Here is a 15,237-nt window from a genome sequence, read left to right as displayed (position 1 = left end):
GTTAAAAAGAGTTCAACAATATATTTTTTTTCTTTCTTGTATAGTGAAATCTTTTAGAACGTCGCTGGAGAGTGCGTCGTTTTGCCTTATCCTAAATCATTGCTATCCATTTTAGGGTTTAAAAAATGTATATATTCGCAAATATTATATAGTGCTTTGTTCCAAGCTGTAATAAATAAGATTGTATTTTTGGTGTAATATATCTGGTAACACAACTACTTGAACATGATTGTTCAGAAAGTTTTACATTTAATTAGAAGTATTAAAATAATATTTTACTCCCTAAAAGCTAGAGATTATATATACCTACTTCCCCGTTTCTTTTCTGTTATTTGATTTTACGTTGTGAATATTGTCGACTTATACATGTATAACATGTGAATCGTTAAGGCATGGCTGTATCTAACTTTAATCGAAATTTGTCATTCATGATAAATTTTTAAGTTTCCATATATAGATTGCGAAAATATCATCGCACAAATACATTTTTTTGCTCGTTTATGAAATATGCAAAGAAAAAGTACCGCAACCGTAAAAAAAAAAAAAAAAAAAAAAAAAAACCTTGAGATTTTGACGAATCTTGACCTCCTAGTGTATGAAAAATACATTTTTGGAGCTATACCTGTATGCCTGTGAATATGATAATAAAAGAAATGCTTTAATCTAGCTAGATGAAATTTCTATCATATTTTCAACGAAATTCCATTCTAAGCAAATCTCTCTGCCCGACTGTTCGAGCGCAAAGGAACACGATTACTGTAAAATGTAAAGAGCTAGATAACTAAAATTTGGTACGTTGGTTTAACATCTAAAATTTAGATCCGTGTCAAATTTTGAATAAAATCGGTCGGAGGTTGACCATTCGTTGGTGTGTACTTTAATATGCATGTGAACGCGATAATACAGCATAGCTAAATGAAATTTGGTTCACCGTTTTAACATCTAAAGTGTAGATTATTTAGAAATTTTGAATCAAATCTATCAAAGAGTTGACCGTCTGTGAATCTGAAAACATAATACCTCAAAAACGCGATGATTTCAATAAAGGGAATTTGGTAATTCGGTATGTTTTTGTTACTACAATTGTGGTTCTACGATGGATTTGTTTCCATTCGTTGGTAAAAATGGCGTCCAGAATACACATTTGATTTTCGAGTACTTTTGTATTAACCGTATGCCAGGGCTTTTATCGCCAACAATGGCACGCTACATTTAGTAAAATACTAAATTCACGCCAAAAAAATCTATTTTTCACAACTACTGATCGCCACATGCAAAATATTCACGGGCTTTCCCAAGGTTCACAATTTTATTTGGGGAAAGAGGATAACACTTATACTAGAGAGTATACGGAAAAGTTTTGGGAAATGACTCTTACTGTTTTTTACTTTCTTGTATACATAATAAACAAAAAAAAAAAGTATCGTAATCTCCAAATAAATAATAATTTTATCTGTCTGTGGGCGTGATAATTCAAAATCGGAATAAGTTATAATGAACTATGTCATACACTTTTTACCTCAAAATTGTAAACGTATACCAAATTTTCTCCAAAATAATATAGATCTATATTTTAGAACCAATTGGTATGATGAATGAATTGCATAATATATATTCGATTCTCTTTGCGATCTTACGAAGCTAATAAAAAATGGAAGCCATGCTGTGCAATGGGTGCGGGACGAACACCCCCGCTGATTTAAATTTATTCAGCTGTGAGAAGGGATGATTATAGTTAAGAAGGTACAAAACCCGTCAGTGAATTAATTCCCGGGATGTCACAACAGGTATATAGTAACCGGTATTAATACAAGCGGGAGTATTCTCTCCCCCCGCCGATTGTGGCGTATAATAACACAATGTGGTATGTATAATGTTATAGATCTCAATCAGTTTTTAAATCAGATCGATAAAAGAGAAAAAGCACATATTTCTCTTTCTTCTGTATCCTATGAAGTTAAACAAAATGCGTAGATCATATTGTGTTACGAGGAAGGTAAAAGAAGAACACTTCCGCTGATTAAAAAAAAAAAAAAAAAATCTGTTCTAAGAAAGAATGGTTAATATTTTATAATATTTTTCTTTCAAAAAATAGTGGAAGTGGTCTCCTTGAAACTTTCTTGCCTTCTCCGTAATAAATTTATTATTTTCCTTCTTCCATATAAAAATTGTGGGACTTGATTAGACCATGCACGCTTCGAGTGCTCAGGTTTTTATTTTCTTCCGCTCATGAGTGCTGCATGCTTTGTAGTATAATGGAGATAACCGAAGGCGCATTTTTGAAGCTTTTTTTCTTAACCGATTGAAATCAGAATTTGATAGTGAACTGCAACTGTAATCACAAGATCGCATGCAAATCAGAAATGAAATTTCATTTATTTAAGTCATTGTGTTTGTGAGTTATTGCATTTCCACTCATGCAGTGTACAGATAGACTGATGGTCAACCTGGTGAAGGATTTGGTTCAAAATTTATGCCTATCTATCTACCTTAGGTTGTAAAACTATGTACCAAATTTTATCCATTTGCGTCTTGGAGTGATAGTACTATTCGGACAGACAGGCAATTTCCTTTTTATAGATATCTTTCAAAATTTGTTAGAATTCTATAGATTTGACGTTCAAAATTTACAATACAGATCACGTACCAAATTTTATCTTTCTAGCTTAGTGCGTTTTTGAGTTATCATGTTCTCAGACAGACAGACATTTCAAAAATGAGTTTTTTTGGATTCAGAGAGGTTTGACACGTGGTGATTCATTGAAATTTCGAGTTTTTTTTTTTTTTTTTTTTTTGCCGATTGCAGTACTTTCTCTTTGTATATTTCTTATACGAGAAAATAAAAATTATTGGGTATATCACGTTTGAGTTTCAACATTTTAAATAAATTTAAAAAAGAATGAGATTGAAGAACTAACATCCATAATCCGATGTTATTTAAAAGAAGGTATATGAAACTCATTTCAGACTTTTTTTTTAATAACCACTTTATACTACTCTTTTACACATTCTAAATTGGGCATTTTCATCATTTGAGACAGACTATTAAGAAATTGAGGAAAAACATCCAGTTGTCTTGCACTGACGCATAAAACTTTCATTTCTCTTACAAAATAAGCCGGGTAAATTGTATGTAATTGACAAAATTATGATATAATAAATAACAGGATTTGATTATTATTTTTTACTTAACAATAATATAGCTTCACTGTGAGTAAACTAATTTAGCCTATTTAACACGTAAGAAAGAACATTATTTACGTATGTCAGGAATGAAAACTGTGGTGAACAGAAATTTGACTTGTGATTTTTGTTCGTTTGAGACCAAAAATTATTTATGCGAATATTAAAATATGAGACGTGATCTCTGCTTGTTTTCTTTAAGAGGAAGTGCAATAGAGAGAGATTAAAGCCTATGTGAAGATTAGTTTAACAACTAGACTAGTGAATTAGTTGACATTGCTAATAGGATTACTACGTTCTTAGAGCATGATCTTGAAAGAATTCTTGCGTCATGTGTAAATGATTGCAATTTCATTGCATTCGAACTTGAAAGTCCAGACTTTTGATCCTCAGGTTTACTCATGAATTCGCGTTAAATTGATGGGAGATTTTTGTTTTCCATTTAAAAATTTATTATTTGTCCTGAATAAGTATTATATCATTTTTGTTAATACACTCTGTCCCAAAAAATATAGGCACAACTTAAAAATGACATCCTAAGTTAAAATACATTTCATGTTTTCAGAAATGATTCAGATGTATTTTTAAACTGATTTATTCGACTTTATTGTAAAAAAAAATATTAGAAAATAATTAAAAATTAAGTAAATTTTTTGTAAAAAAAATTAAAAATCGTCTATGTCATAAATATAGACATGGTCTGACTTTATTCAGAAATATTATTAGTTTAATATTTTTTTCAGCACACGTTTATTTATTTACATTTCTTGAAAGTATTTATCGTCTGTTTTTTACTTTTATTGGTTTGGAATAATTTTTCGACAAGCAAACCGATGTTTCTATAAATTCGACAAAATGCCTAAATGTAAAGAGACATCGAAAGAGAAGATAATCGAGATTTTGGATTTAAAGATTAAATGCAATCATTTGAAAAGTATATCCAAGATTTTAAAACGATCTTAAAAAATGTTTACAAGATTTTGCAAAATAGCGAATAGTGCTCTAATAAAAAAAGATCTTGTCGACAAAAAAATAACATCTATGCGGAGTGAAAGAATCATTCTAAGTATGACATTTAGAAAAAATATGTCATTGCGGCAAATTGCCTCCAAATTTGAATTGTCCAAAAATACCGTTCACCGAAGAATACTGAGATCTAAACGAATTATCTTTTAAAAAATTTTAAAGAAATCATGTGAAAAACCCACCACAAAACTGGAGATTTAAATTGGGCAAAGAAAATGATGGTTTATGGTGATAAATGGCTAAATGGTGTCTCGAAGGTCGTTTTTAAATTTTAGGCATTTTTGTTTTCTATCTAAAAATTAATTATTATATACTCTCTCTCTCTCTCTTTGAGTGTAATATTTCTATTTTTAGGAAATGTAAAGTGGCTAAATTTTCAGAGCTTCATTTCGGAGTTTTCTAGAAAACCATCGTGTCAGGACGTAACCCAGGAGTAGGAGACTGTATATAGTACAAAATCTTAAAGAATAATATCTAAATAATTCAAATGAGTAAGAAACAACTCGATCGAAATTTTTAAATAATATTGATGAAGATTATAAAAAATAATAATAATTATAATAAAAAAAAGAAATAATATGTAGGGTTTCTCAAGATGTCGTTTACAAACTTCAAGGATTAGTTATAGAGATTAGTCATTTTTACAATAAAACATGAGATCGGAAAATGCCTTTTCTTTGGAATTAAATGAAAGAAAAAGATATTCCAGATTAAGTGTACTACACAAAGAGCAAAAGGACAAATCTTTGGAAGCATTTGTTAAATGTAATGTTGTTGAATTAATTAGAAGTTGTTGATGCGATTAGAATTGATTCTAGATCTTTAAAGATAGTGCTTTTTAGGAATAGTATTTCATCATTATCTCTTATTCCATCATATAAATCTTGAACTGATATTAGATCTTGAAATCGGGATTATATAAACGCATTAATACTACGATTAACACTGTCGACTTGTGGGAAGATGGCGCTAGCTGAACGCTTATATATTTAGTGTGGAAAATGTCTTTTAACCATTTTTGAAGTGATAAGGCATTTGAATAAGATCATATTTATTTTTACTTCTCTTCCTTTCCATTTGGACTGAGTTTTGTATTTTCTTGGGTGACTGTAAGGCCTGTGTGAGTTTATCTTTTTTACAATTTTGAGCTTGAGAGATGAAATATGTGTAAGAAAATAGAGTAATTCTAGATTTTTTTTTGACGAAGCTTTTTGCTCTACTAGACGACTGCATGACCAAAAAAGTGAATTTGTGTGTTTCTTTACTACATTGAGGCTAAGAGAGAAACTGTAGGAAAGAAGGGGAAAGAGAGAGAGAGAGAATTCCTTTAAATTTTTTGTCATATGAAAATATTTTGCTCATTTCATTTAGTTATTTTTGGTATGCGCCTTAATTGTTTTGCATTTTATTATTATTATTATTTTTTATTTTTTTCAAATTCGATGACACATTTTTTTTTCTGGAATGTTTCTATCCTGTTAATCAAGAATAAGAATACTTCTAATGTAATTGTATGTAATTTTTGTAATGAATTATACTATTTTAATATGGTTTAATATCCATAAGTTTGAAAAACTATAATTTGATGCCCAAATGACCCACGAGCACGACGGTAAACCAGTTACTTTAGTGATTGTATTAATACTTGATCGCCAGTCAATGAAGAAACGAAGAGTAGAACCAACAATGATAAATGTTAGTGTATAATTTCTCTTGGTTGCTCAGCAACAGACATCCAACAACAGATAATTTATATGCCGGTCAGTTATTGCGATAGTCCAATCACTGTGTAATCTTTATATCATCTGTCGAATTAATTCGTGAATTCAAACCAATAACATTTCATCTAGTGCCTATTTTCTTAATTCTTTGCCTCATGATTTAAAAATAGTAGTGTGAATTTCGGGGCCATACTGAAAAATTGGTTTAATATTTCTTTTGGTTTGCTTTTAACTGTTATATAAATACCGAGGATTTCTTCTGTCTTTTTTTTAGATAAGATTTCAGACTTTATTTCTTTATTTAAAACCAACAGAAGTGATGTCGTATATTACCTAAAAAGGCTGCCACTTTCTCCTTCTCCTATGCAGAGTTGCAATCTTCGGACAAACCCGAGAACATCATGAGTGCTCAGATTTTTATTTTTAGTCCTGCACATAAGCATTTTGTGCCTGGTAGTATAGTAAAGAAAACTAAATGCGAGTTTTAAATGCCCTTTTTTCGACCGAGGGAGAATAAAATTCGATATAGAATTACAATTGTAGTAAGACGATCGCAAACCTTATTTCAAATATCTAAATTGTTGCGTTTTTGAATGATCGCATTTACATGCATGAGTATGTATGACCGATCGAAAGCTATTCGATTAATATATGTGATTCAAAATTTGATAAAAATCTACGCATTTGATGCTGCAACTATGTACTCAATTCCTTTTATCCAAGTCGCTGCGTTTTTGCATTATCATATTTATATGCTTGCGAAAATATGGACCGATAGACGGATTTTGCTCAAAATTTGATGAGGGTCTACATTTTAGATGCTAAATCTATATACTTCCCTAACTGTGTACTACCCTTTAATCTCGGGCCGCGGTGGCCTGGTGGTAAGGTCTCGGCTTGCGAGCCGTAGGGTTCCAGGTTCGAGACCCGATTCCACCGAAGAACAGTCAAGTAAGGGGGTCTGTTGCACGTTAAATCCGTCATGTGAAACGTCCTCCCGCTGGTGTGGTGTGGCGTGGAGAGGGGGATGCCAGCTCAGGTGTCGTCCTCGTCATCTGACTGCGGTTCAAAATTACGAGGTCCATCCCAAAATAGTCCTAGTGTTGCTTTACAACGGGACGTTAATATAAATAAACCAAACTAAACTACCCTTTAATCTCCGTACCAAATTTTGTCTTATTCTTTACGTTTAGAAGTTATCGTTCTATATCGTACTTGGGCAGTCAGATAGATATATTTCTTAAGAATAGATTTTGTTCAAAAGCGGATAGAAAGCTTCAAATTTAATACGAAAACCACATACCAAATTTCACCCATCTTTCTCAAAACGTTTTTGAGTTATTTTGTTCACTGATAGACAGTTGTAATTGCAACCATCTGGTGTGGTCTCCTCAGCAGATCGGAGCTTTCTCGGATACTCTTTAATGTGTTCTCTCCCCCTCCCCAGCATAAAATTTTGTGACTTGCGTAAGGTCTGAATACCTTACACGACATTGGCAAACAATAGTTACGAAATATTGATCTTTGGCCTGAATATAGTATTTTGACTGAATTTATAGTGTGATTTTTTGGAGATTTTTTTTCTGGCAACTAATCATTGGCATGCATAAGTACTTCAAAATGGAATTTATATTCTGTACGCCTTTTTTCCTATCAATTGATTAAAATCAAAATTTGACATAGAACTACAATTATAGCCACAAGATCGCATACTAAATTTCATTTGTTTAGGTCATTGCGTTATGCATGCGAAACTACAGATCGACAGACGATCAACTCTTTGAAAACTTTAGTTCAAAATTTTATTAGGATCTACATTTTAGATGCTAAATTTGTGTACAAAATTTTATTTAGCTAAATATTTACGCTTTGTACTTATCGTGTACACTTGTATTTGTATAGTTATATTTCCTCTCATTGGAAATCTACAAATGTAGTGTAAAATATATATACTGCATTTTAACCATTTTTGAGTTATTGTGTTCAAAGAAGCCCAAAAAATTTAATTCCAAAAATATGTTTTGCGGACTCGTGGAGCTACTTCAAAATTTCGAGTTCAAATTAATTGATGATTACAATATTTTTTTCTTTATATACTTCATATAAGATGAAGTATAAAGTCTTTGTCGTTTATTAGGAGTTGTTACTTTGATTAAAAAGAATCTCTCAATACCAGTGTGACATGATCTAATCTACATTATTTTAACTGAATACGCAGTCAAAAGTTCTGAAATAGTTTTAGTATATCAGCTGTTTTAGCAAAGCGCAGTATATCTATCTATTGTTCATGGTAGATTGAATTTGCATTTCGTGATTCTAGTTTATTGTATTGTTCGTAGCAAATGTTACAAAAGACAAACGAAGTGAATATTCGTGTCTAGTTGCTTCTTCGTATTTTACATTGCAAATGCATCTTTGCTTTCAAATAATAACTTTTAACATTTCTGCACCATTTTGCCTGGTCACGAAATAATAGGATGTGACGCACCCGATATTCGCATTTTGTGAATTAAAACTCATCCTGTCTGAGATCATTTCCTTATTTTTACGTTGCTCTTTCTGAAGAAATTGAATTAGCTGATTTCCTTTTGATCTTGGAATATCGGGTGAATCCTTTTATATTTCTTCGTCAAATATTATTCCAAATTCTCCGTCAAATATTATATTATTATATCGTCATTCCTTTCGAAAAATATTATTGCTGATGCTTTCAAATTTTCGTCTATGCAATTCACATTTTTATTTCCTTTGCATTGTTATATTTTGAGAGCCATAGCAACAGCGTATTGGTGCATCTTCAAATGAAAGTAGATGCTTCAATAATGCATTTTCACCATGAACGCATTTGTGCATTGTGTTTTTTTTTAATGCATGACTTCCCTCATTATCATATAGTCATGATTTACCTCATGACTGTGCTATCATCGTGATTGTTTCTTGTTTATTAATTTCGTTTTGAAATTGCAATATCGGATTAAAAATTCTCTCTTTCATCATCTCTTCTTAAAAAGTTATTATTGAAATAAATTTGATCTCTATACTTCATATTTTAATTTTTCTTGCATTGATATATTATATACTGAGACCCCAAACAATTAAATGTCTGTTAAGTGAAAGTTGATGCTTTCCCAACATGTTTGCATAACATTGTTAGCTCATTTGGGCATTTGATTTAAGATTTATGCGCATGTTTTTTCAGCCAAATAATATCGGTCCCCTTAACCATTCATGTCGCATTCATTCACGAAATCTTTTGGTTATATGGCTCAATAGTTATTACTATTATTCTTTTATGACTCTCTTATTGTATATTTTAGTACTCTTTTGGAAGTCATGGTGGGTTGGTGGTAAAATCTTGGTATAGGCGTGCAAGGCTCCAGGCTCGAATCCCGATTGATTTAATATTCGTCGTGTATGTTGTCCTGATGCACATTAAATCTAAATTTCAGAGTCAAACATCTTTTCGCTGATGAGACATGGAAGTTTGGCACGGGATGGCTCGATCAATCGTCATCCTCGTTGTCTGATCGTGGCTCAGAATAGCCAAACTTGTCCAAGAATAGCTTTCAGGTTTCTTGCAAATAGGACTTAAGTGAAATTAAACTGCATTAAATTAAATTTCTTTTGTATTAAAAAATTATGAAGTCCTGCATATTACAAAGTCATAATTTGCCTGTCAAATTTTTTGTGGGTTTTAGGTAATGTGAAGTAATTACGGGATCAGGATGTAAAGGTAATTTGCTCATAATTAATTTTGCATTTAACAGATTTAAAATGAGCTACTCATGTTTGTTCTTTGTCCAAACCGTGAAAATATGCAAAAAATTAAATACAAGTGTTTAAGTATAAATTGTTCCTGTTGTTTGAAAAATGTAAATTTATTATCTATGCCTGTTAACATAGTAATATTAAATGAACTTTTTTTTTTTTGTACTCAAAATGGCTTTTAATATAGCAAAATACATATAAATGATTCAAATATTTCTTAACTTCCAGCAAACATCAAATAATCTGAAGGGGAAAAAAAATGTTGATAATATGGATGGATGCGATAATATGGATAAATGTTCTTTACAAAGGGTTAAATTACCTGAAAATAAGCAGATGTTTTATTTTTTATGATAAAATTGCTATCATTAGTTTGTTAAAACCTAAAATTCTATTTTGCATCGATTTTTTTAAACTAAAATTATTTTTCTTTTACTCTTTTTTTTTTTTTAATCTCATTTTATTTTCAATGGGCATTACTTAGTACCAAAGTTTAAAAATGATGTTCAAAGACTACATCAATGAAGTTTTAAATTATGACATTCATTTCTGTATATATGTTTATTCAACGTGTCCATTAATAATTTGTCTTGTAAAAATAACATAAATCTGGAAAGTGTGGCAAAAAAATTAAAGCAACAACACTGTGTATGGGTTTTTAAATCTTTTTATCTCTTTCTGTGAAAGCTTCTTTTCTGTTGTTATTAATTGATAATCCATTTAGCTCAGTCCTGAATCACTTGGTATGAGATTTCTGTGAACATTCTGGGATATTTTATCGATCTTTATCACTGCTGGGTATAGATCTGCCATCATGTATATCATTTATCATTGCCATCATGTATAGTATGCCCGGAATTTTTGATTGCTTCCTGGAATAGTTGCTACATTATTATGGATTGTGTAATGAAATCTGCAGCTATCAATTCGGTCAACACTTGTAATAATTTCATCTAAACCATTCTAACTATTCCTTGTACGGCATTGCATGTATACCACAAGCTGTGTTGAAAAATCCTGCTTTCAAATAAATCATTTTATGCTTATTATTATGCTTTTAGATTTGAAGCCAAAGCCTGTACACGTATTTTTCTCTTTGTCTAAATATGGTTTGCTATAGGCTGCCTTTAAATTCCTATTCATGTTGGAAATATCTGACGATCCTTTAAAATGAGTGTTTTCAATAAGCTACATTATAGCTTTGATTAAAAAAAAAACAATTTTTATCAGTAACAGTCAAATCAACAGACTCAGTATTAATGATTTTCAGTTTTCATTTTAAAGTGTTTCTATCTAAATTAAATAACATAAAAACGGATGTTAAAAAGAAATGAAAGGAAGCAAATTAAAGATTCCGTGCCTCTTATTTCTCAAAGGGCCAGACAAAAACGAGTTTGAAAGCTCAATTTCGCGTTTTAATAATAAATATTTGTGCCTGTAAATAAAACTCGCCCCCCCCCGCAGTTTGCGCAGTAATTTTGTAATTTTTATTTACACAAAATTGTTTCGCCATGTTTTAAGCATCATTTGATATTGATAAGATTATTTTAAATTCTGTAGATAATTTTTGATGTTCTGATCACGGTAGAACGTTGAAGAACGACGCTGTTCTTCAACGTTCACTGCACTTATTTGAGTTTGTTAAAAGCGACTTTAGTGTTTAGTTGGAAATAAGCACATCAAACAGTGATGAATTTTCTGGGTTCAAGGTGTAGTTCCATAAAATGTATATGTTAATAAATCATTCAAATATTAAACATTTTGCTTTATTAACTCACGAAAAAGATAACTCTTTTTCATGAAATTTTGTCTCAGAAAATATATTATCGAATTATTCTTATTCTCCTCTCTTAATTATTTTCTAATAAATTTGTTTATTAATATAAATGTATTTATTCAGCAAAAACGATAAAAAAATAACTTGTAATTTTGTAATTTAATTAAAATCTATTCATTAAACTATTAATCGTTTGATAAAAATTTCTTTACGAATGCGTTCACCTTCTTCAAGTTGTAGTAGCGGATGGGTTTTTTTTATTAAATTGTTATTAAATTATTTAAAATTAATTGAAAAATGGCAAAAATGGTTGTGACTTATAAGTCACTGCACATGTTTGGGTTAACTGAGTCATTTGCGTAGTCGTTTGAGTCATTTGCTCAATATTGCTAGGAAATAAAACTTCGTGTTTATTTATTTCCCGGCTCTCTTGTTCTTTATTCTTTTGCTCATTAGAAATTTTATCATTAGAGTCTATTCTTTATACGGCCTTTTATTTTCCTTTATTGCTTTACATAAAATATATTTTGTTAAGCTTTTACAAACTTCTTAAATTCATCAGTAAATGCGCTCTTAACACTAATATTGATTTGCTTGAAACAAGTTACTAATATTATGTTCAAAGAAGCCAAATCTAACCTAAATCTTTAAAAAAAAAACATTAATTCCTAACAGCATTCGAAAGATATTAAAGACATTATTTTCCACTGTAAAATATCGACTTCATATATATCTGTCCTCTGGAATTTTGCAATCTTGTATTTTTGATTAGTTGTGTTGGTTTCTAAGAGCGAAAAATTCCATCGTTTCTGTAGCAATTTATGTAATTGCCGCTTTTAAAGAAGTAGCACTTTCTCATCATTTGACCCATATTATTTGGTTCTCAGCTACAAGTACAGAAAAATTCTTCTGTATGAACTTTGAAAGAAGGTTGTTTAATTTTACTCTCGTTTTTTTACAATGCCAAATATATTTCTTAATGCTTATAGATTTTTTCAAGTTCAGAGATTAATTCAAATTAATTGGCTTCTTCAAGCTGTTGTTCTCTTATTTTTGTCTTTCTTCTCTCTCTTATCCGAAAAGAAAATATTAAAATCAATAAAACATTCAACCTCGAACTTCTGATGAATGTTTAATAATTTTATACCACCGAATTCGAAAATAATAATAATCAACTGTCTATCTGCGTATGAAATTGAGAACTCGAAAACGTTGCAATTACCTTTTAGCCATAAGTCACAGCTTGTTATATGTCGATCGGTCTACATGTGAATACAATAATTCAAAAGCACAAGAAATTAGATATATGATATTTGGTATGTGGTATGACATGGCATTGTAAATCTGTATCAGATTTATGATCCAATGAGCCAACGGCAAGAAATCTAAAATCCATGCTCGATTAATTTCTATTGTGTATCTGAAAAGATCGCTTACGAACTTTCAGAATTTTTCGGATCTACAAAAGCAAAATCATTTTTATATTAGAATATGGGATCGGAAATGAAAAGAACGGCCGCTATATTAAGCCTTTCGTCAGAATTAAGAAAATAGTACTCTATATGTACATTAATGTATAGTACATTAGAGGTTTAATGGAAACATATTTACGATATTAAAACTATGCAATTGAAAAAAAAAAAAAAAAAAAAAAAAAAAAAACGAAATTGTGTATATCTTTTGATGGCAAATCCGTTGAACACTTACTTTAAATACATATTTATTTGTTATACCGTATTCTTCTATTTAATTCAGTGACAAACAGGCCACAGTAGCAGTCGCTCTTTGCCTTTACGACTCCATGTTCTAATGTAAAAATGACTGGATTTTGTATATCTGACACGTACCGATTCTTGAAATTTCTAAATGATTTTTTATGATACCCTGTATATACTACAAATTTAGCATAGATGCGCCGTATTGCATAAATATTGCAAAAAATCTAGAGAAGAACATGTTTGTGTATAATTAAACAATAATTGTTCCGTATTTTAGCTTTATAGGCATGTAACTAAGGATAAAGACAGTCTGTACTAATTTTGAACATGTTTTATATATCTGTTCAAATCGCTTCATTTTTATCTCATTGGTGCGTATTAAAATTTCTCATCGTTTAAGCATTTTTTTTTCTTTTTTTAAAATGATCTTTGTTTTAAAGTTTTCTTTTTTTTTAAATACTGTTTTTAAATTGAAATAAACAGTTTATTTTTCTTTATTGTTTCAATGACTTAAGAATGGATTTTTTTTTACAAATGTTTTACAAAATACAAATTTATATAAAATAAATATCATATATTTATCGCGATTTTTTTACTTTTGAATTCTTTTGAAGTATTAGCAAATGATATTGTTAAATACTTTGTTTGGAGTGTCGTACAGATTTCTAATAATTAAATGAAATCTCGTTTTATTGAAAAAAAAATATATAACCCGGCCAAGAATCCTCCTAATACCGCCTTTATGAAGCATCATCAATCACTGTTCATATGCAAGGTGGTTTTTTTTTTCTTTTTTTTTTCCCCATTCATATTTTCCAGCTTGTGCCAGGAATATGCAAACTGGATGAAAAGATGACTGATTGAAAATATCAGGTTGAATGATGAAAAATAATAAATCTATAACTTTAATTACTTGTCAATAGAAACTATTGATTACGGATTTCACTTAAAAACTTTCGAAAACCTAACTTAATTGGATAAATCAAAAATAAATCCTTCAAAAATAGCTAAAAAATAAAACAGAACAATTGATTTGAAGTATTTGTGATAGATGTTTAGTGTGTATTAATGTGTTATATATAATTTTATATTTATATAATTTTTTTGAGATTCTAATTTCACTATTAACTCTTAATAACTCTTTCTACCATGACGGTTTGTTTCTTGAATCACTTATATCAAAACATTTAATTCATGTGGTGCGGTTTTTCAACTACTTAACGAAGGAAGTATATTTTAAGCTTTAAAAATATGGTTTAAAATCTGAACTACATTGGATTAGACAAATCAAATTCATTCCTAATGTAGGTGATTCTGGAATAAAACACCATGCTTGAAAGAGTTAAATAATAATAAGATTTTATATTGCTGTTATTTTTACGAAAATTTATTTATTTTTAAAATGAGCATGGTTTTAAATGTATTTTTATGAAATAATTGTATTTCTTTGGCCAGTATAAAAAGCTGATATTTAAGTCCTCTGTGAAAGCAAACATTCTTTACTTTAATGCCTTTTAGTATTTGCAAGAGGATTGTTACAGGGTGAATTGTACAATAAATGTTAAAATTAATATACGATTAAATAATAAAGAGAAATTCTAATACAGTTTTTCACATTGCTTATCTTCATTGATTCAATACTCATTTACCCTGAAAATAAGCTTGCTTATTTATTTTATTGAATATGGTATCAATGCAACGATTATTCAAAATTGACCCTATCACTGCATTCAGAACTCTGATTAAATTTCTAAATTTTTCCCGAACGGTGAAACATCATATTTAAAGTTTATGATCATTCATGTGCTCTTTATACCCGATTTGATTCGCTTACACGATACTCTGGTGACCAAGGACTAGCATTTGCGGCATTTCCAATTCTTTATTTGGTTTCGATTTTCTTTCTATTTTGAAGCTATACTATATCCTATTTAGAGTTAATATCAAAACTTTGAAATGCAATTAAATGATGAAGATGGCTCTTCAACTGACATCCCTCGCCGAGACGAGAATGTCTGTTTTCATTAATTTAACCTCTTGTTCT

The 15,237-nt window shown here is 30.1% G+C and overlaps 1 long non-coding RNA gene across 3 annotated transcripts in view; it reads left to right on the top strand.

Moving 5' to 3' along the window:
* LOC129958589 (uncharacterized) overlaps positions 1 to 15,237 on the top strand; it is a 172,613-nt gene that overhangs the window by 112,734 nt on the left and 44,642 nt on the right. The window lies entirely within an intron of this gene.

Source organism: Argiope bruennichi, chromosome X1 (assembly GCF_947563725.1).
Source record: "Argiope bruennichi chromosome X1, qqArgBrue1.1, whole genome shotgun sequence".
Classification (NCBI taxonomy): domain Eukaryota; kingdom Metazoa; phylum Arthropoda; class Arachnida; order Araneae; family Araneidae; genus Argiope; species Argiope bruennichi.
The sequence above is the reverse complement of the archived record's forward strand: the minus strand, read 5'-3'. Positions and strand labels throughout refer to the sequence as shown.